This window comes from Petromyzon marinus, chromosome 7, assembly GCF_048934315.1.
Source record: "Petromyzon marinus isolate PM22_M1 ecotype Great Lakes invasive population chromosome 7, UKy_Petmar_22M1.pri1.0, whole genome shotgun sequence".
In the NCBI taxonomy this organism is placed as follows: Eukaryota; Metazoa; Chordata; class Hyperoartia; order Petromyzontiformes; family Petromyzontidae; genus Petromyzon; species Petromyzon marinus.
Genome location: NC_133673.1, coordinates 14572532 through 14594991, shown reverse-complemented (window position 1 = coordinate 14594991; position 22460 = coordinate 14572532). Strand labels below are relative to the sequence as shown.

At 47.7% G+C, this 22460-nt stretch overlaps 1 protein-coding gene across 6 annotated transcripts in view; it reads right to left on the bottom strand.

Moving 5' to 3' along the window:
- Positions 1-22460, bottom strand: part of LOC116940029 (solute carrier family 13 member 4-like) — a 49899-nt gene that overhangs the window by 25985 nt on the left and 1454 nt on the right. For 4 of the 6 annotated variants that reach the window (XM_076065181.1, XM_076065182.1, XM_032949268.2 and 1 more), the window contains exons 2-4: positions 19443-19658; positions 18055-18163; positions 8474-13433 (exon numbers count right to left, since the gene is read on the bottom strand). The gene's annotated coding sequence lies outside the window, so the exon portion shown is untranslated. Of the gene's footprint in view, positions 1-8473; positions 13434-18054; positions 18164-19442; positions 19659-20169; positions 20387-22460 lie in introns of all 6 variants that reach the window. The other 2 variants (XM_076065180.1, XM_076065183.1) reach the window with 2 other exon arrangements.

The window sequence follows — 22460 nt, the reverse complement described above, 5'->3', positions numbered from 1 at the left end:
GGCATGCGGTGGCTGTGCATGCGGGCTACATGACCCAGCCATCGCAGCCTTGCCTGCCGGAGGAGCTCACCGATGGGACCCTGCCCAGATCTTTCAAGGATTTGTGAGCTCCTCACACAATCCAGTCTGGTTAAATCCAGGATGGATCGTAGGCAGGCCAGCCTAAATGTTTCTAACCGGCGAAGATGTTCCATTAGGGGGGTCCACGTTTCGCAAGCGTAGAGAAGGGAGGGAATGATCGTGGCCGAGAAGACCTGAAGTTTAGTGCGGAGCGACAGACCAGGTAGCTTCCACACAGCGTTACGCAACCGATGAAAAGATATTGCCGCTCGACTGATTCGGAGTGAGACCTCTGCTGTTAAACTGGAGCCAGTCATAAGCACACTTCCCAGGTATGGGAAACTCTCCACTCTCTCCACAACTGCCCCATCACCGATTGGGAGTTGTGGGGGTGGAGTGTCCGATGGTACAAAATACCCAGGCAGGTGCTTAGTTTTGGTGGGGCTGATGGTAAGGCCCCATCTCTTAGTGGCACGCTCCAGTCTCAGCAGCAGCGTCTCCAACTCCTCCTCTGAATGAGCAGCTATTACCAAATCATCAGCATACATAACGTGGTTGAGCAATAGGGAGCCATCCCTTGACCGCACCCGGGCATCGATCAGCCTCCTATTATATCTGTACCATATGGAGATTCCCCCAGTACAGCTATTGAAGGCTTCACGAACTACGTGGTTGAAATAGATGTTAAATAATGTGGGAGCCAGAGGACATCCCTGTCGCACCCCAAGGTGTACAGGGAAAGGCTCGGACTCCCGGCCACGTAGTTTTACCCGGGCCCGCTCACCATCATGAAGGTCCTTAATGATCGTGAGCAGAGGGTCAGGTACTCCAAAAGCACGAAGAACAACCCAGAGCCCAGGCCTACTGATGGTATCATAGGCCTTGACCAGGTCAATAAAGCAGAGATGTAGGTCTTGCTGGAATTCCCTACACCTCTGCTGTAGCAGACGGACAGAAAATATGGCATCTGTGCAGGACCGCCCTTTCCTGAAACCGCATTGGGGCTCCGCAAGCCTCTCCTCAGCATGCCTGGCAAGGCGATGTTGAATAATCCTTGCCAGGACCTTTCCCAGCACACTGAGGAGTGAAATGCCCCTGTAGTTGTTACAGTCTGTGCGGTCCCCCTTCTTAAAGAGGGGGACCACCAAGGCATCCTTCCAATCCTGCGGAACCCGTCCAGTGGTCCAGACTGTTGTTATGATGTCATATAGGGCAGTCTTTGCACAAACTCCACCCTGCCTCAGTATTTCGCTTGGGAGATCATCTCTGCCCGCTGCCTTTCCTGGTCTCAGACTCCGGATCGCCCTCAGTACTTCCTCAACAGATGGTAATTCAGCCAGCCACTCACAGGGGGTGACTTCTTCCAATATTTGAGGCACCGCAGCCTCAACAGGGTCATCCTCACTTTGTGCCGCGATGTTTTCCTGGCTGAGGGATTTTCCCTCCCCCAGGACCTCACAGAAATGCTCAGCAAATCTGCAAACCTGTTCCTGGGGGTCGGAGATTGGATCACCGTTTTTTCCCCTAATGATGGTAATAGGTGTGGCGCTGCAGGTAACTTTTTTGATGGAGTTAAATAGAGATTTGTGATCGCGGGCCACTGAGGCAGACTCCATCTCCTCAGCAACCCGCGACCACCACCCATCCTTGCAGTGCCTCACGGCTCTCCGAACCTCCGAGCGAAGGTTGCGGTAAGCCTCCTCATTCTCTGACGTGGGATTCTGTAGCCGATGACAGTGGGCCTGTCGCTTTTTCTCAACCATCCTGAACACCTCCTCTGTCAGCCAGGGTCTCTGGGGAGGTCCTGACCGCGTACCCAAAGTAGACATTACAGCCGCATGAGTCACAGTTCTAAACCTCGCCCATTTACCCTCTACATCAGGAGTGGGGGACGATGCCAACCCCAGCCGCATGCGATGATGAAATTCTCGCTTGCAACTTTCATCAGATAACTGAGACCAGGCCACTTTTGGTTGGAATGGGGTCCTGGGTGTACACCCATCACCGGAGCAGAAGAATGGGCGGCGCATCTTACAGATGACAAGTCGATGGTCAGAGGGCAGATCAGCTCCACGGTAGGTCCTGGTGTCAAGGACATGGGCTCGCATCCGCTGGTCCGTCACTATGTAGTCCAGCAGATGTTCTTGCTGTGATCCGGCTTGCATCCATGATGTTGTGTGGATGCGCCGATGCCGGAACAGAGTGTTGGTAATTACATGTCCATGGGCTGCACAAAAATCTAGCAGCCTCCTACCGTTGTTATTAAGCTGATCCGGCCCATGCCCTCCAATCACTCCAGGCCAGGTGCCAGCATCATGACCAACTCGGGCATTGAAGTCACCCAACAAGATGACTCTATCCCGAGGGGCCACTTTAGCCAGCATCTTCTGTGACAGAAGGTCATAGAAGGCATCCGACTCATCGGCTTTGCCTGCATCCCTCCACGGATGTTCGTCTTCGGTGGGGGCATAAGTAACGACGACCACCAATCCTCGCCTCCGATTGATGGGAAGGCGAGCCCAAAGTAGCCTGGGGCTTACAGCTTCCCACACCTCACTGCCACACTCCCACGCCCCCTTCATTCTTTTGTTCAAAAGAAGAGCCACACCCTGTTGTTTGGCAGTCTCCTGCCCCGAGTAGAGAACTGTCCACCCCTCATGGTGGCAGGAGCCAGAACCGGTCCACCGGACCTCCTGAATGCCACAGAGATCCAGGCGGTACCGGTCCAGCTCCCGACAGAGGAGTGGCAGCCTCTCCTCCGCAGTGAGCGTTCGAACATTCCACGTCGCCAAACGAAGTGGCTTTTCGTTGTTTCTGGAGGAGCCCCGAGGGTTGAGATTCAATCTCCTGGCTCCGCCAATTGGGGTTTGGCCAGGAGACGTCATAGACGCCTGTCCCCCGGCACAAGTTTATTTGTTACATATTTAAGTTTAAGTCGTAGTTTCGTGGTATTTTTTTGAAGGTGGAGGGGTTACCAGCCCCTCGCACCCGTCCAGAGCCCCCGTTTAGCCCCTGTGGTGGTCACAGACGCCATGAGGGGAGGAACCAATCGGAATTGGCCCTCCCCCCACAGCACTGTACACGACAGAGTTGCCCGTCCGGCACAATCACACACACACCATCACACACACACAAACCATCACACACACACAAACCCTCACACACACACAAACCCTCACACACAACAACAACAACAACAACCGCCATTCGCCACTAAGTGGCGGTGACGTCACCACGACGCTTGTGCCAGGCTATGTGCACCCTGAGGCCACGTGAAGTGTCGAACGCCCGCTGGCAGGAGGTCACGGGGCAGACCCAGGTGCCACGGGTCGACTGACTGAGATGACTGGCTGATGCACCACCTGTGCCCCCTACTGTGCCAACCTGCTGTGCTTTAGCCACCCGGCGCTCCGCTCGCTGTTGTGAGCGTCGCTCCTCCGCCCTCCGTTGTTGTTGGAGGGCGACTGCCTCCAACTGCCCAGTAGCATCCTTCACGAGCCTCCTCCACAGAGGCCGATCTTGACACCGCTGGTACCAGTCATCGGCAAGTCCACTCAGCTCCACGTCCTCCTGTACCACATCACTCCATCTCTTCTCTAGCCCGTGCCGCGCCCGCTTAGCCCCCTCAATCCGGCCAAACAAAAGCTGTTTCGGCATGCGGTGGCTGGGCATGCGGGCTACATGACCCAGCCATCGCAGCCTTGCCTGCCGGAGGAGCTCACCGATGGGACCCTGCCCAGATCTTTCAAGGATTTGTGAGCTCCTCACACAATCCAGTCTGGTTAAACCCAGGATGGATCGTAGGCAGGTCAGCCTAAATGTTTCTAACCGGCGAAGATGTTCCATTAGGGGGGTCCACGTTTCGCAAGCGTAGAGAAGGGAGGGAATGACCGTGGCCGAGAAGACCTGAAGCTTAGTGCGGAGCGATAGACCAGGTAGCTTCCACACAGCGTTACGCAACCGATGAAAAGATATTGCCGCTCGACTGATTCGGAGTGAGACCTCTGCTGTTAAACTGGAGCCAGTCATAAGCACACTGCCCAGGTATGGGAAACTCTCCACTCTCTCCACAACTGCCCCATCACCGATTGGGAGTTGTGGGGGTGGAGTGTCCGATGGTACAAAATACCCAGGCAGGTGCTTAGTTTTGGTGGGGCTGATGGTAAGGCCCCACCTCTTAGTGGCACGCTCCAGTCTCAGCAGCAGCGTCTCCAACTCCTCCTCTGACTGAGCAGCTATTACCAAGTCATCAGCATACATAACGTGGTTGAGCAATAGGGAGCCATCCCTTGACCGCACCCGGGCATCGATTAGCCTCCCATTATATCTGTACCATATGGAGATTCCCCCGGTACAGCTATTGAAGGCTTCACGAACTACGTGGTCAAAATAGATGTTAAATAATGTGGGAGCCAGAGGACATCCCTGTCGCACCCCAAGGTGTACAGGGAATGGCTCTGACTCCCGGCCACGTAGTTTTACCCGGGCCCGCTCACCATCATGAAGGTCCTTAATGATCGTGAGCAGAGGGTCAGGTACTCCAAAAGCACGAAGAACGACCCAGAGCCCAGGCCTACTGATGGTATCATAGGCCTTGACCAGGTCAATAAAGCAGAGATGTAGGTCTTGTTGGAATTCCCTACACCTCTGCTGTAGCAGACGGACAGAAAATATGGCATCTGTGCAGGACCGCCCTTTCCTGAAACCGCATTGGGGCTCCGCAAGCCTCTCCTCAGCGTGCCTGGCAAGGCGATGCTGAATAATCCTTGCCAGGACCTTTCCCGGCACACTGAGGAGTGAGATGCCCCTGTAGTTGTTACAGTCTGTGCGGTCCCCCTTCTTAAAAAGGGGGACCACCAGGGCATCCTTCCAATCCTGCGGAACCCGTCCAGTGGTCCAGACTGTTGTTATGATGTCATATAGGGCAGTCTGTGCACAAACGCCACCCTCCCTCAGCATTTCGCTTGGGAGATCATCTCTGCCCGCTGCCTTTCCTGGTCTCAGACTCCGGATCGCCTTCAATACTTCCTCAGCAGATGGCACCTCAGCCAGCCACTCACAGGGGGTGACTTCATCCAATATTTGAGGCACCGCAGCCTCAGCAGGGTCATCCTCACTTTGTGCCACGATGTTTTCCTGGCTGTGGGATTTTCCCTCCCCCAGGACCTCACAGAAATGCTCAGCAAATCTGCGAACCTGTTCCTGGGGGTCGGAAATTGGATCACCGTTTTTTCCCCTAATGATGGTAATAGGTGCGGCGCTGCAGGTTACTTTTTTGATGGAGTTAAATAGCGATTTGTGATCACGGGCCACTGAGGCAGACTCCATCTCCTCAGCAACCCGCGACCACCACCCATCCTTGCAGCGCCTCACGGCTCTCCGAACCTCCGAGCGAAGGCTGCGGTAAGCCTCCTCATTCTCTGACGTGGGATTCTGTAGCCGATGACAGTGGGCCTGTCGCTTTTTCTCAACCATCCTGAACAACTCCTCTGTCATCCAGGGTGTCTGGGGAGGTCTGGACCGCGTACCCAAAGCAGCCATTGCAGCTGCATGAGTCACAGTCCTAAACCTCGCCCATTTACCCTCGACATCAGGAGGAGTCGGGGACGATGCCAATCCCAGCCGCAAGCGATGATGAAATTCTCGCTTGCAACTTTCATCAGATAACTGAGACCAGGCCACTTTAGGTTGGAATGGGGTCCTGGGTGTACACCCACCACCGGAGTGGAAGAATGGCAGGCGCATCTTACAGATGACTAGTCGATGGTCAGAGGGCAGATCAGCTCCACGGTAGGTCCTGGTGTCAAGGACATGGGCTCGCATTCGCTGGTCCGTCACTATGTAGTCCAGCAGATGTTCTTGCTTGGACCCGGCATGCATCCATGATGTTGTGTGGATGCGCCGATGCCGGAACAGCGTGTTGGTAATTACAAGCCCATGGGCTGCACAAAAATCTAGCAGCCTCCTACCATTGTTATTGAGCTGATCTGGCCCATGCCCTCCAATCACTCCAGACCAGGTGCCAGTATCATGACCAACTCGGGCATTGAAGTCACCCAACATGATGACTCTATCCCGAGGGGCCACTTTAGCCAGCACCTGTGACAGGAGGTCATAGAAGGCATCTGACTCATCGGCTTTGCCTGCATCCCTCCACGGATGTTCATCTTCGGTGGGGGCATAAGTAACCACGACCACCATTCCTCGCCTCCGGTTGATGGGAAGGCGAGCCCAAAGTAGCCTGGGGCTTACAGCTTCCCACACCTCACCGCCACGCTCCCACGCCCCCTTCATTCTTTTGTTCAAAAGAAGACCCACACCCTGTTGTTTGGCAGTCTGCTGCCCCGAGTAGAGGACTGTCCACCCCTCATGGTGGCAGGAGCCAGAGCCGGTCCACCGGACCTCCTGAATGCCGCATAGATCCAGGCGGTACCGGTCCAGCTCCCGACAGAGGAGTGGCAGCCTCTCCTCTGCAGTGAGCGTTCGAACATTCCACGTGGCCACCCGTAGTGGCTTTTCGTTGTTTCTGGAGTAGCCCCGAGGGTAGGTATTCAATCTCCTGGCTCCGCCAATTGGGGTTTGGCCAGGAGACGTCATAGACGCCTGGCCCCCCGGGGCCTCCGGCACAAGCTTAGTTGTTACATATTTCACTTTAATTCGTGGTTTTGTGGTAATTAATTGAAGGTGGAGGGGTTACCAGCCCCTCGCACCCGTCCAGAGCCCCCGTTTAGCCCCTGTGGTGGACACATATGCCATGAGGGGAGGAGCCAATCAAAATTGGAACTCCCCCCACAGCACTGTCCACGACAGAGTTGCCCGTCCGGCACCGCGAGGAGGTAGGGGGTTGTTTTGCCTCACACACACACACCATCACACACACACACACCATCACACACACAAACCATCACACACACACAAACCATCACACACACACAAACCCTCACACACACACAAACCATCACACACACACACAAACCCTCACACACACAAACCATCACACACACACAAACCATCAAACACACACAAACCATCACACACACACAAACCATCACACACACAAACCATCACACACACACACCATCACACACACACACCATCACACACACACAAACCATCACACACACACAAACCATCACACACACAAACCCTCACGCACACACAAACATCACACACACAAACCATCACACACACAAACCCTCACACACACACACAAACATCACGCACACACAATCTCTCTCACACACACACCATCACACACACACACACCATCACACACACACAAACCCTCACCCACACACAAACCCTCACACACACACAAACCCTCACACACACACAAACCCTCACACACAAACCATCACACAAACCATCACACACAAACTATCACACACACCCACGCAAACCATCACACACACACACACAAACCATCACACACACAAACCATCACACACACACCATCACACACACACACAAACCCTCACACACACAATCACACAAACCATCACACACAAACTATCACACACACACAAACCATCACACACACACAAACCATCACACACACACACAAACCATCACACACACAAACCATCACACACACAAACCATCACACACACACCATCACACACACACACCATCACACACACACAAACCATCACACACACACACACCATCACACACACAAACCATCACACACAAACCATCACACACACAAACCATCACACACACACACCATCACACACACACACCATCACACACAACCATCACACAAACCACACACAGCGGTATGTACACAAACACAAGCGGTCTCTGTCTGACCTACACCACACACAGACGGCTTCTCTCGCACCCTCTCTCTCTCACACATAAAGACAAAGGTCCCCCGTATAGCCTGAGCTAGTGCTGTTAGCCAATAGCACCTATGAAGGCCGTTACGGCACACGAGGGGCTGGGTGGCCAGCACTACGCCCGGCCGCCTTTGTCTCCTCGGTGGCGATATTTACACACCAGGTACTCATTTGAGGCTGAATCGACCTAGGGGAGTCCCGGAGATCGGTTCAGATGATCATCACCGGTGTCGCCGGGTAGCGGTGAGAAAACCGCTCCCCTTTCCACACACAAAGATCCCCCGTGTAGCCTTAACAGACTGTCGTGGCAAGTGCTATTAGCGAGCACCTATGAAGTCTATCCACCCATCACACGAGGGATGATGGGTGGATAGCAACCACGCCCGGCCGCCTTTGTCTCCCCGGTGGCGATGTTTACACACCGCACCGTGTACTCATTTGAGACCGAGTCGACACACACGCACACGTCTACCACACGTTGAACGTCTCGCTCCCACACACACACACGCACAGAGACATCTCTCGCATCATCATCTTAATCCGCCGTCGATGCCAAGGCACTCTCCACTCACCGATCCCAAACCGGCCCAGTGCGAGCTGCGGGCGTGCTTCTCTCCCTTCGACGTTGCTCTGCGGGCACGCAGAGTGACTCGCGGATGAACAGGCGCGCGGGCACGCAGAGTGACTCGCGGATGAACAGGCGCGCGGGCACGCAGAGTGACTCGCGGATGAAGAGACGCGCGGGCATGCAGAGTGACTCGCGGATGAAGAGACGCGCGGGCATGCAGAGTGACTCGCGGATGAAGAGACGCGCGGGCACGCAGTGACTCGCGGATGAAGAGACGCGCGGGCATGCAGAGTGACTCGCGGATGAACAGGCGCGCGGGCACGCAGAGTGACTCGCGGATGAACAGGCGCGCGGGCACGCAGAGTGACTCGCGGATGAAGAGACGCGCGGGCACGCAGAGTGACTCGCGGATGAAGAGACGCGCGGGCACGCAGAGTGACTCGCGGATGAAGAGGCGCGCGGGCACACGGAGAGACTCGGCCCTGGGGTGGAGCGAAGCGTCGCGCGCTCCAGCTGAGTGGAGGGAGGATGAATGGGAGGAGTGAGTTCGCAGGAGGGGTGGAGGATGTTTTGGGGCCGGCTTGGCTTCGTCTGAGGATCGTTCCCCACTCCCCCACCGTTCTCTCGGCTTGGAGTGGCAGGGAACGCGGCAGTGGAAATGTGGGAGGAGGCTGCAGAAAGCCACGGCTCTTCCCAGCACCAGCCCTCCTCTCTCTCGCGATGTTATGTTAATATACATGGCGACCCGCATGCAGCTTCCCACATAACCACATCCCGTTTCACCCCCCCTCCCCACTTCGCTTCTGCTTCCCAACTTACCAGTACTGTACCGTGTTTCCCCCGGATTCTAAGACGCTCCGGAGAATAAGACGCACCCCAAACGTGTGAACGTAACAAATCTGGCCTCTCTCTCTCACACCAAAGGTCGCCCCTATAGCATCAGCAGACTGTTGGGGCAAGTGCCGTGAGCGAGCGCCTACGAAGGCCGGCGCGGCACACGAGGGGGTGGGTGGCCAGCACCACGCCCGGCCGTCTTTGTCTCCCCGGTGGCGATATTTAGACACAACGCACCAGGTGCTCGTTCGAGGCTGAGTCGACCTAGAGGAGGCCCGGGACATGGGTTCAAATAATCGCCACCGATGTTGGCCGTGAGCGGGAATCGAAGCCGGGTGGCCAGGTTCGTAGCGCAGCGTTGCGCTAACCGCTACACCACCGCTCCCTGTCAGACAGCGTATCAGACGCACCCACAAATGTTACTTTTAAAACACTGGGAGGGGGGAGTGCGTCTTATAATTCGGTGAATACGGTACAGCGACCCCCACCCCCCCGTGTTGCCTTTGGTCGGCTGTTGTTGTGTGTGCTGGCGGTCATTCATTGTTGTTCGACTGTCGTCGGCTCTGGCTGTCAAGATGAAACGGTGTCGGTGTCTCTGTGTGTATTTGTATGTGATCGTTGAGTGCGCGCAAGGATGGTGGTGTTGTATTGACATGCGAAGCATGCTGTCAGTCCTGTTGTGTTGTTGTTCTTTTATGCTTTCGAAGCTGTCACCTTTTGTTGGATAAATAAAATGCCATTCTAGTGATGTGCTTGCAATGATTCACGTCATGATTCGCATCATGATGATTCACAATATCATCATTGCGTGGTCGCGGAAATCGAATAAAATCTTTCACGATTATAGTCGTGATTCGAATCCGTGATCGATTATTCTTTTTTGGCGTCTTGTTGTGTACTGCATGCGCCTCCTTTGTGATGTGTGTCGTACTCTTTGGTTCTATTGGGTAAAGTCACGTAGGTAAACAAAATAACAAAAATCACGACGTTTCGGCCACAACACAAGCGGCCTTCATCAGGTGAAGGGACGAGACTGTCTGGAGGACAGCGCTGATGAAGGCCGCTTGTGTTGTGGCAGAAACGTCGTGATTTTTTTTTACCTACGTGACTTTACCCAATAGAACCAAAGAGTATGGATCCTTGCAGTCACGAAAGCTTTAAATCTAGAATTGATGTGTCGTCTCTGCCCCCCCCCCTGTCCCGCGTGCTATGTCTGTGTTACTGTTGACGTCTCTCGTACGCCTCGCTTCGTTCGTGTTGCCTATCTGGTTTCTCGCGTCTCACTCCATCTCAAATTGTATGATCCGTCTGGTTTGTACCGTCTCGTTCGTGTTGTCCGTCTAGCACGCCCTGTTCCGTTTCTATTGCTCGATTGTGTCGTATCTCTCGCTTGGACTGTCTGCCTCACTTTGTCCCATTATTAATTTATCTTGTTTTTACAAACATTGTCAGTCCACTGCCGGATGAAGGCCTTCCCATGCCATGTTGGTTGACTGATTATACTTCACCACGCTGGTCAATGAAATGGTGGGGCCCAGAACCAGTTTAACAGATATCACTCGCAACTGGGCCTGCAATCCAGCGTTAATAACCACGTCCACAAAGCTATAATCAGCTTAAGAATCGAATATAATCGATAACCCTGAATCCGCCTAGGTCAGCATTTGGTGTTCCGAGCCCAGGGAGTGATGAATGGACCTTTGTGAGTGATCGTGACCGCTCGCCAATTCTCCTGCTCACTCACGCACACGCGCACGAGATTTCTCCACCTTGTGACGGTAATTAAAATGGATTTTGTTTTGTTCTTTTGCAAAAATTAAGAAGCTGGGATTTCACAGCAATCGAGGCGGGTTGAGGGTTTTAGCCTAACACCCAAGGCAACGGAGCGGCGTGGTGTCGCGGTGAAGTTGATTAGTCGGCGGCATTTTCCACCGCGGGTAATGAATTCAGAATTATACGGTGGCATTTACTGCACAATAATATTCGCCCTCAACATCATCATAATAGGTGGATGGGGGCTATGTAACAAAAAACAATCATGTTTGCTGAGCACAGGCCCAAAACACTAAGCGGCCAGCAACAAACAGCACTCTTGAAAGTGCAACGGATAAGCACTATAAAAAGCGTCTCGAATCTTTTAAGCTATACTAACTTGGGAGTAAAGCATTGGACGGCCGAGATAGCGATTTGTATATAAAAAATTCGCAAGACGCGACGCTGTGGTTTTGTGAAAAAAGGGGGATGTGGTGAATTAGCACAAAAAGTGTCAGCATGTTTTTTTATCTAATGCAACGGCGGTGACGTCATTACCTGTGTGCATACGGTGGCGAGGTGCGACATAGCGGCGAGATGTTAACTACCTCGCCTCGTATACAGCAGGTCGTGGGTTCGATCCCAACCCTGGCGCCTCTATATTTGGAGTTTTCATGTTCTCCCCGTGGGTTGTGTATATTTTTGTCCGGGTCCTCCGGTTTTCCCCTTCACATTTATAAACATGCGTTTAAGAGAATTTTGCTGCAATAAATTCCCACGTAATAAGCCACTTCATTGAACTATCATTTGTGGCCAGATCACTTCTGAAAAAGAGCTATATAGTTCTGTGGGCCTCGGCTGGTAAAATAAAAAAAATGTGATTCAACACAGATACTAACCTATACATACTTTCCAGACTCAGGATATGCTATTTTATTCTGCATAAGTACAGGTGGGTTTTTCTTGTGCAAATGAAACTTTCTTGAAAAATCTCTAGGATGGATACAACTACGGCACTCTTTTTCCAGCCAGTGGATTGATAAAGGGCTGTAAATTATTACACTTAGACCTCGCTTAGTGCTCAAGATGCCATTCCCGGAGAAGTGAGAACTAAATCAACCATTGCTAAAAGGGGTCATTACTGCAGTGTGCATATATGAGGTCGAGTTCCCAACGTTATTTCTTACGTATGAGCAACATATGAGGGCTTCATTAGGGTATCTGTAATATCACAAATAATAGGGATGGTAAACATTTCTTAAATGTTTGAATATAATATCAGTATTATGAACTGTATTCACGAGGACATCCACCCGTCGCTCACGACCCACAGCCACCTGACACCTCCTCTACCCGCCTTATCACTTGCATTTTAACATCCTACGGGATACTTTTGCTTGACACCTTGGCCACATTTCCAGCATTAACATTTGCAGGCCTTTTCCAGACATTATGGGTCTAAAATACTCATAAAACACGCAAAAAATAAGGCAGAGACGAAGGCGCAGTATACACATGTCGGCGGGCAGGTGTGTGTGTGTTTTTTTTTTAACTGGTGAGCTCAGAGTGTTCGTCGCACTCATTGGCTGAGCGAACATAAACACAGGTGGTGGCGGGTGCGTTTCCTCGGCGCTGCATGTTCTCACTCGTTTAGATTTGATCCATTTTTGTAAAAAAAATGTCCCCGGGACAAAGAGCGCAATAATGAATCAACGTTCTACGAGGTAGCGCTAAGTGAGGTCTGCGTGGTATAATCAAAGTATACTAGTTTACCTGTTGCCGCATATGGGGTACTAAAGGTATACTGCCTGTTGCACTTATTTAATCTATGCTTTTATGAAATCAACGGGAAAGTTGAACCTCTGTAGGTCCCTCCCCTTCCTCTTTAGGCCCCAACTCCTTCATCTCTGTGACCGCCACCATCCTCCACTTTGTGATTCAGCCCCGTTTCTTTTCTTGTTAGGACCCGCCCCTTCTTCTTTAGGCACTGCTTCTTTCTCTTTAGGCCCTGCTCCTTCCTCCAGACACCAAGGGTTGGGCTCGGGAAATATAACAGCTGTCCATTGTGACAACACGCAGATCATGTAGCGCCAGACAATTCTTTCAGTTCATTTCTTGAAAAATATTTCCTTGAGAACATTCATGCCGTCATCCTCCACAGAGTCCTCTCTAGGCCGAGTGGCATTGGAGCACTGTAGCCCACTGATCTCACTCTCGAGAGGGGGTCTGGAGACTCGTCCATGGGGGGACATTGTCCCCCCAAGCAGTACTTGAGACTCGCTCGGCAAATGTTCCACGGTGGTGGTCAGCTTCAGTCCTTTCCTCTCCTCGGTCCCCGTAGCAGTCACTTCAATAGCCTCCTTGCTGTCCGTGTCCGACTGTAATGGTCACATCACGAATCGGCAAGTGTTACAACAGGAACATTGAACCCATCACCCAAAAAACTCTGCAGCTGAACGGTAGAATACTTGCTCGTCCTACCGGTTTAGGCAATAGCCTCAGATTTGATTAACCATATCAATTATGTTTAAGTGAGTTTTATGGACAGTGTCTTGACATGCTTTGGTGTTTGCAAGCTATACGAAATGAAATGAATATTAATCGGTTTATGTAAGAATACTATTAACATTTTCTGAAGGGTAATTCTTCAACATGTCACTGTTCCTAAATATATAATCCAGTCGATGGTGTGACAAGTTCTTGGCTTTAATCCAGCATTCTTTGTAAAGAGTATTTGTAAGCCAAAGAATATCAATGTGTACGTGCAGCTAATTTATCTTTTTTCCCCTAAATATATATGGAGACTTGACAACAATCATGCCAGATTTCAGGGCACGTATTAAGGTTGGGTCAACGACTTTCACAAATTATTAAACCGTTGACACAGCACACGTACATACAAACAAGCAACCTGCTCTACCACAATAGTGACTCATTTGGTGCTGTTTAAGCAAGCAGCCTTCAGCTGTAAAGTACACAGGACTCAATAAAGGACCAGAGACCCCTTTGGGTCATCGTGCAACTGCACCGACAGCAGGGGTCGGCGACCTGCAGCTCTGGAGCTGCATGCGGCCCTTTAAGGACTGCTTCGTGGCGTTCTTTATGAAGGGCCTCCGTCTCGTATTCACATGGAATGAGGCTCTTGAAATAATGATTTTTTTTTACCGAATTTGAAAAAAATGGCTCTTCTTGTTATTTTGGTTGGGAACCCCTGACCTAGAGGAATGCAGTCAGACCCTGGGGTTGGCACTTGAAGTTGGTGGGGTTTCAGCTATCCATGGCATACAAAGGTGATTTGCCTGATGACCGCTTGTGTTGCGATCGAAACGTCGTGATTTGTTTTATTTTATTTCTAACTACGTGACTTTACCGAAAGATTCAAAGAGTATGGATTCCTGCAGTCACGAAAGCTTCAAATCAAGCTTAAAGGTATTGGGCTATACATTGATAATGTATAGAATACAGATGTGAACATTTGATTTTGCGATGAAATGTACTGGGAATTTGTGAACACAATGAACAGATTTGTGATATGAGTTTTCAGCAAAATTGGCATAAGTGGATTATGCAAAAACATTTCAGTGATCATTTTAATATCCCTGTTTGGCAGCGTATTTTAATCTATTTTTTTAACTGATTCGTCTTCCATTTTGTATTCTATAATAGCTATAATGGAGTGGTGGCAGTGGTTAGCATAGTACTCTAGGAACGTGTGACCTGAGTTTGATTCCCAGCCATGGCTAACATCATTGGCCGGAGATATCTGAGCTGGTCCTGGAAATACCCTCCTCAACCTGCACTGACTCACATGACAAAGTAGGGTCATATAAGGTTAATAAAGAATTAAAGCTTTCGTGACTGCATAAATTACTCATTGGTTTTATCGGTAAAGTCACGTATGTAGAAAAACAATAAAATTATATTCAAATAAATCACGACGTTTCGACCGCAACACAAGCGATCTTCATCAGGTGTAAAAAACAAATAGCGAGGGAGCACATAGGGCGACATCAACGCAACACGTAGAGATACAACACAGGGCAATAAGTTTAGGACAGAATTGTAAAGGTAACTTCCCCGTAGAAGTGTGTTAATAAAGAATTAAAGCTTTCGTGACTGCATAAATTACTCATTTTTTTTTCGGTAAAGTCACGTATGTAGAAATACAATAAAATTATATTAAAATAAATCACGACGTTGCGGTCAAACGTCGTGACTTTACCGAAAAAACCAATGAGTCATATAAGGTTGTTTGGGAGGCTTTCATTCAGCAGTGAATTGATAAAACATATACAATATGGGACCTTTCTTGCCAGTATTAAAATATAACAATAGCTTTTACTCTTTCTGGTAATAAAATAGGTGTCAAGATGTTTGCATGTTCATCACAAGTACGTGTGGCTCATGCAGACAGGATTCCTTGAATAAGGATTCCCTGTGGTGTTTTAACATTTTGACACCTGTTTTATTGCCAGAAAAGGTAAAACTTAATGTTATATGATAAACATCTGATATAACAATATAACAGTAAATAATGTACCTCTTCCACAACAAACTTTCATGGCACTTTATAATCATAAAAAGTAAAACAAGTTCTGCAAAACTAGAATCTAAAGATAAAAATGGCCAAATGTGTAGTTAACTCTGATTTATCCATGTGATTATCCAGGCTGTGGATTAACTGTGTTAGCAAAAACAAATAAAAATAGATTATTCCAAGCTCATTTGTATCTTTTACACGCTCGCTATTTCTATTACGATCTGCTCGTTACCGATAAATACATGATACATTCTTCAACTTCGCCTCCATTCTATGCTAAGAAATCAATCACATTTTCAAGCGTAATTTTCTTATTTTGCCTTCATGTTTTTCCATCCACTGCAAAAATTTAGATGAAAAAAGAGAGATGACAGTCCTTAAACCTACAAATTGAGAAAAAACACACAAACTGCAATAATTTAAATAAATAACACGTTCTTTAAAGACTTTATTTCAAATTATTGATGTTTAAATTTGCCATTGGAAGTTACATATGTCTTAGCTCTGTAATCACACACAGCCACCCCCTAGATATTTGTTAAATTTTACAGACAATTAGTCATCCCCGGGGCGGTCTACCAAAGATTACGAGTACAGAGATATGGAACAATACATTTTAAAAGATAACAAAACGTGCCACTGCATATTGGACATTATTCTGTCTTAATCCTTTTCTCATCAGCATTGGAAACTCACAAACATTTGGTTTGTCACCAGACAGATTATTTGTCTTTGTGTAGCTGAAGTTTGTGAATAAGGCAGCAGCAAGATTCTTGGCATTTTTTTAAGCATCGCTTCAGTACTTAAAATCAAATGCTGACAAAAGGTTGAAATGAAGCAATGCACCTTGGCAGGGTTGTATGCTCCTTTATTATATGGGAACGGTGACCCTAATCAGCAAATGCTGCCGCTTGAGATATCACGGACCCTCACGCCCTATAACGGCACTTAGCTCGTAAACACCGATGCAGCCTTGACCCGAATACATGTGAGAGTACTTCTAATATACTTCCTGTTGAAAGATTGAACGCCGCAGTTCATCGCACTATTATCCTGCACTTTAACCTGTTAAAAGTTCACACAAATGTTGCTAAACTCCGTTCCCGTGGGTGTTGAGGTGCCACATCCTGGCTTGGAATTGGTGGTACAGAAAAGTGCGGTCAAATATAATCTGTCCTTTCTGTATGGAATAGAGTTTTGCCTTCATACATGTGGGTTTTCTCTGGGTGCCCCGGTTTCCTCCCACATGTAATCACTCATTAATTGGATGAAAATATATTAATATATAGAGGACTTGAGCAATTTTTGGCACAGGCTCATTGCCTGGCTGCCTTCCTGCTTGTATGTGGTCCCTTAGTGATTGTGCGATGCAATTTGCATGAATAATGCCATAAAAAACTAAACATTATATTATCTGCTTCCCTCTTTAAATTATCGAGATGTCGAGGAATAGTGATATGATTAGTCAAATCTAACAGGAGAGTGTGGACTAGTAACATTTATACTATTGTTTTTTATTTGTAAAATTGTACATACATTGGAAACACCTAATTTTGGCCAGTACCCAGTCATATATGAATTCATTAATTATTATAAGGTCTTATAATTTACTCCATATTTATGAGATTAAAATTATAGTGAATTAGTAACAAAACAATGTTATAGCTAAACTAAAGCGCTACTACTAAGCAGGAGGAGCCACCTCAGGCTTTGACGGCTTTAACCACAGTGTTTTGATTGCCAGACTGCAGTACACACAACCTCTGCAATCTTCATCAGGGGTTTTTGGGTGCTACCAAATGGAACGATTTCAATTTTAAAGGTATTGTTGATCAATAAAAGTCACAAATGTCACGTGACTAGACACAGCCTCCAATAATTTTACTATCGCAGGCAAATAATATTGAGCCAATGATGATGCTGTTTTATCTTTTAATCCACCAAATGTGTTTTATTTTTTGACTATAATTAATGGTAGGTCAGCCTGGTGACGTCAACAGTTTTATCTGATTGGCCTCCCATTGTCAAGTCAAGTAAATTTTATATTTGTACACATACGTGGCACATTCCTAGCATAAATCTGCCACTCAAAGCGCCATCACATTAATACTCAACAGAAAATTTGAAAATTGTAAACAATGATGATAAAAAATATATATAGTTTAAGAGTTCTGGATGGTGTGTCTCATCACATGATGCTTCTGGCTGACTGAAATTGGCCACCAATACATTTACAATGGCAGCCGATGCACTGGGTAGGAGCCTAAGTGCCCCTAATGAAGACTGTACATTCTGTGGGAACCACAGTACCACAGTATGGCAGTGGAAACACGTCTGAAGTCACTTCCTTCTGCTTATGTGTCTGGTCAGCAACAGTATTTTTATATGACAATTAAATCCACATCTGAAAGCATTGCCAGTCAAATATGCACATGGGTATGTGTTGGCTATGAGCTCACAATGTCAGGGAGGAACTGCAGGGCCGTGTGGAGCAGCTCTGACTCGCTCATGCAGTAGATGGGTTGAGCAGGGCCACCTTTGAGCTTGGAGAATGATTTCCTGGATGTCCTGACAAAAAAGGATTACAATCAACCTCAGTGGTTGGTATCCAAACATAACAACCAGACATCGGTACAACTATGTATTCAACCACCCAGGCATACAAAGAGCCACACACAATTCAAATAACCAGACAAACATAAATGAAAACTATTCTTCATGTAGCCAGGCATTTGTATACAATCAGACTGACATCTCCGAACAGTTTTTGGTGCTGTATAAAGCACAAGTGGACAATATTGAAGTAATGTCACATCTGGGGTAAACTCCTAGTTCCTATCTGACTGCTGGATAAAGAACCATCTAAAGTGTTTTGGTTAATTGATGCTGCTGAACTCAAGGATTCTATCAAGTCACTCACCACTATTCAATTGCTTTCTTTTCACTATTTATTGATACTACCATGGACGTTATGCATATGAACTTCACACCATGATACCTCTGCTAATGGGACGGACTAATTTTATTTGGCGGACTGTTTCCTGTCATGCATACTGTGTTCAATCACCAAAGCTCAGGACACAGTTTTCTTTAAAAAAATTGCTCCCACTACTTCGTTCTGCAGAATGCCTTATTATCTCTTTTACCAAGTTCCCACAACCTTGTTCGATTCCGGAAACATGTTGTTATCTGATATACTATCATGTTGTTTGGATGCTTTGTGTTATAGACCAAGGCCATGTGAAGGAACTGGTTTAGGAAAAAAACGTCTGTAGTCACTGGTGTAACCGACCAATTGCAATCAATCACATAATCATCGAGATTACGTAATAATCCATAGCACTATTATGCCAATGTTTGGTGGATCATGTAGATTTGTAAACCTCACAAACCCTCTGGGCTATGGGGTGGCCAGCAAATGGCAATACTGTACAGCAAGCATGGCTGTGAACATATCTGTATGGGCCTTTGATCGTTTCCCCCTCATATACCATATACATACTCCAGTTTTCTCCCGCACGTAACACTTTACAATATTTTACAAATATCCCAAAGCAGCACACTTTTGGGACTCTGTGAGGCTTTACGAGATACATCACATGTCCACACTGATTTTAAGTGAGATTGGACAGGCATGACATGTCACTTGAAGGGATGATGGCCAATGGTCAAGACAAATGACGGAGTGTCAGCTAAATACGAGCATATGCCTGAAAATACCTCCACTGTGTAGTTGGAGCGATGGAGTCAACTTATATGCAGCAATGGATTGATAGTGGCTGATCATAATCATAATTATGATAAACATCATTGTCGTCACAACATGCATAACACTGTAATGGCAAACCTCGTCTTGCCTCTCCGTGCCGTGCCTTTTGAGCCGGAAGCCGTCTGCATACCCCTGCCCGCAGGGTTCGATCCTGGCTTGCCAGCGTGTTCTGGGGCATCAGGACCCGTGAGCATCCAGCCCGGGAGGGCCCGCCTGCCTCCACCGGCCGTCCCCATGGGCCCCTGAATCAAGGGGGTTTCAACGCGTGTCTCTCTAGCACCGTGCTGAAGAAACCTGAAAAGAGAAGAGCAACTGTGAAAGTAGTCCAAGTGAATGTGGGATTAGGGGTTTGGTAGAGTTAGTGCAGAGGGCTAGTGTGCTAGCGGCTGGTTGGCTATGGTCAGCGAGAGGGCCATAACAAATGGCTGGCAGTAAGAGGGCTAGTGTTTAGCGGCAGCATGGCTATAATTATGGTTATGGTCATTGTAGGAGGGTTGTAACTAATGCCTGGGTGGCTAGTTAGCCAGGGTTAGAGTCAATGAATGGGCGAGTATTGTACTGGTTGGTGAAGGGCATGGCTAGAATGAAAATGCATAATTGAGTAGGCATTTAAGGATTAACAGATTAAAATGTGCTTATACTCATGGTAAATTAATGTGATTGTGCGCCAAAAATATTTCACTTAATTCGTAGATACTGCAAGTACTTTATCCATTTTAAGTGCACGCTTGGAACATGGTACTAATGAGACACTGCAGATGAGTTGGTGCGTATGTATGTACAAAGACAGAACACGATTGCATACCTATCAACCAATACGGTTTACCCGTATTCTTGTACAAGGAAATTGAGTTTTCAGGTCCATACGACGTACAGCCGTTTCAATACGGGCAAAAAATAATAATTTTGTCTATTTGTGTTCATCCCTTGTGATGGGACATTGTAGGATGGACGTTGAGGTTTTTTTTATAAGGGAACGGGGTGACCAATTAGGTCTGAATTGGTCTGTAATAATGTAGGCACTGACAAATGTTTGACAGGCATGCGATTGGCATAACAGAACAAGGCATTACAAACGAGGCATGACGTGGAGAGCAAGGCATTACAAACAAGGCATCACAGAACAAGGCATTACAAACAAGGCATCACAGAACAAGGCATTACAAACAAGGCATCACAGAACAAGGCATTACAGAACAAGGTAGTACAGAACAAGGCATTACAGAACAAGGCAGTACAGAACAAGGTAGTACAGAACAAGGCATCACAGAACAAGGCATCACAGAACAAGGCATTACAGAACAAGGCAGTACAGAACAAGGCATCACAGAACAAGGCATTACAGAACAAGGCATCACAGAACAAGGCATTACAAACAAGGCATCACAGAACAAGGCATTACAAAACAAGGCAGTACAGAACAAGGCATCACAGAACAAGGCATCACAGAACAAGGCAGTACAGAACAAGGCAGTACAGAACAAGGCATCACAGAACAAGGCAGTACAGAACAAGGCATTACAGAACAAGGCATCACAGAACAAGGCATCACAGAACAAGGCATCACAGAACAAGGCATCACAGAACAAGGCATTACAGAACAAGGCAGTACAGAACAAGGCATCACAGAACAAGGCAGTACAGAACAAGGCATTACAAACAAGGCATTACAAACAAGGTATCACGGAACAAGGCAGTACAAACAAGGAATCACGGAACAAGGCAGTACAAACAAGGCATCACAGAACAAGGCAGTACAAACAAGGCATCACAGAACAAGGCATTACAAACAAGGCATCACAGAACAAGGCATCACAGAACAAGGCATTACAGAACAAGGCATTACAAACAAGGTATCACAGAACAAGGCATCACGGAACAAGGCATTACAAACAAGGTATCACAGAACAAGGCATCACAGAACAAGGCATTACAAACAAGGCATCACAGAACAAGGCAGTACAAACAAGGCATCACAGAACAAGGCATTACAGAACAAGGTAGTACAGAACAAGGCATTACAGAACAAGGCATTACAAACAAGGCATCACAGAACAAGGCATTACAGAACAAGGTAGTACAGAACAAGGCATCACAGAACAAGGCATCACAGAACAAGGCATTACAAACAAGGCATCACAGAACAAGGCATCACAGAACAAGGCATCACAGAACAAGGCATTACAGAACAAGACATCACAGAACAAGGCATTACAGAACAAGGTATCACAGAACAAGGCATCACAGAACAAGGCATTACAAACAAGGCATCACAGAACAAGGCATCACAGAACAAGGCATCACAGAACAAGGCATCACAGAACAAGGCATTACAGAACAAGGCATCACAGAACAAGGCATTACAGAACAAGGCATCACAGAACAAGGCATTACAGAACAAGGCAGTACAGAACAAGGTAGTACAGAACAAGGCATTACAAACAAGGCATCACAGAACAAGGCATTACAGAACAAGGCATTACAGAACAAGGCATCACAGAACAAGGCATTACAAACAAGGTATCACAGAACAAGGCAGTACAGAACAAGGCATTACAGAACAAGGCATTACAGAACAAGGCATCACAGAACAAGGCATTACAAACAAGGCATCACAGAACAAGGCATTACAGAACAAGGCATTACAGAACAAGGCATCACAGAACAAGGCATTACAAACAAGGTATCACAGAACAAGGCATTACAAACAAGGCATTACAGAACAAGGCATTACAAACAAAGTATCACAGAACAAGGCAGTACAGAACAAGCCATTACAAACAAGGTATCACAGAACAAGGCAGTACAAACAAGGCATCACAGAACAAGGCATCACAGAACAAGGCATTACAAACAAGGTATCACAGAACAAGGCATTACAAACAAGGCATCACAGAACAAGGCAGTACAAACAAGGCATATCACAGAACAAGGCATTACAGAACAAGGCAGTACAGAACAAGGCATTATTACAAACAAGGTATCACAGAACAAGGCATTACAAAACAAGGCAGTACAGAACAAGGCATTACAGAACAAGGCATCACAGAACAAGGCATTACAAACAAGGCATTACTAACAAGGTATCACAGAACA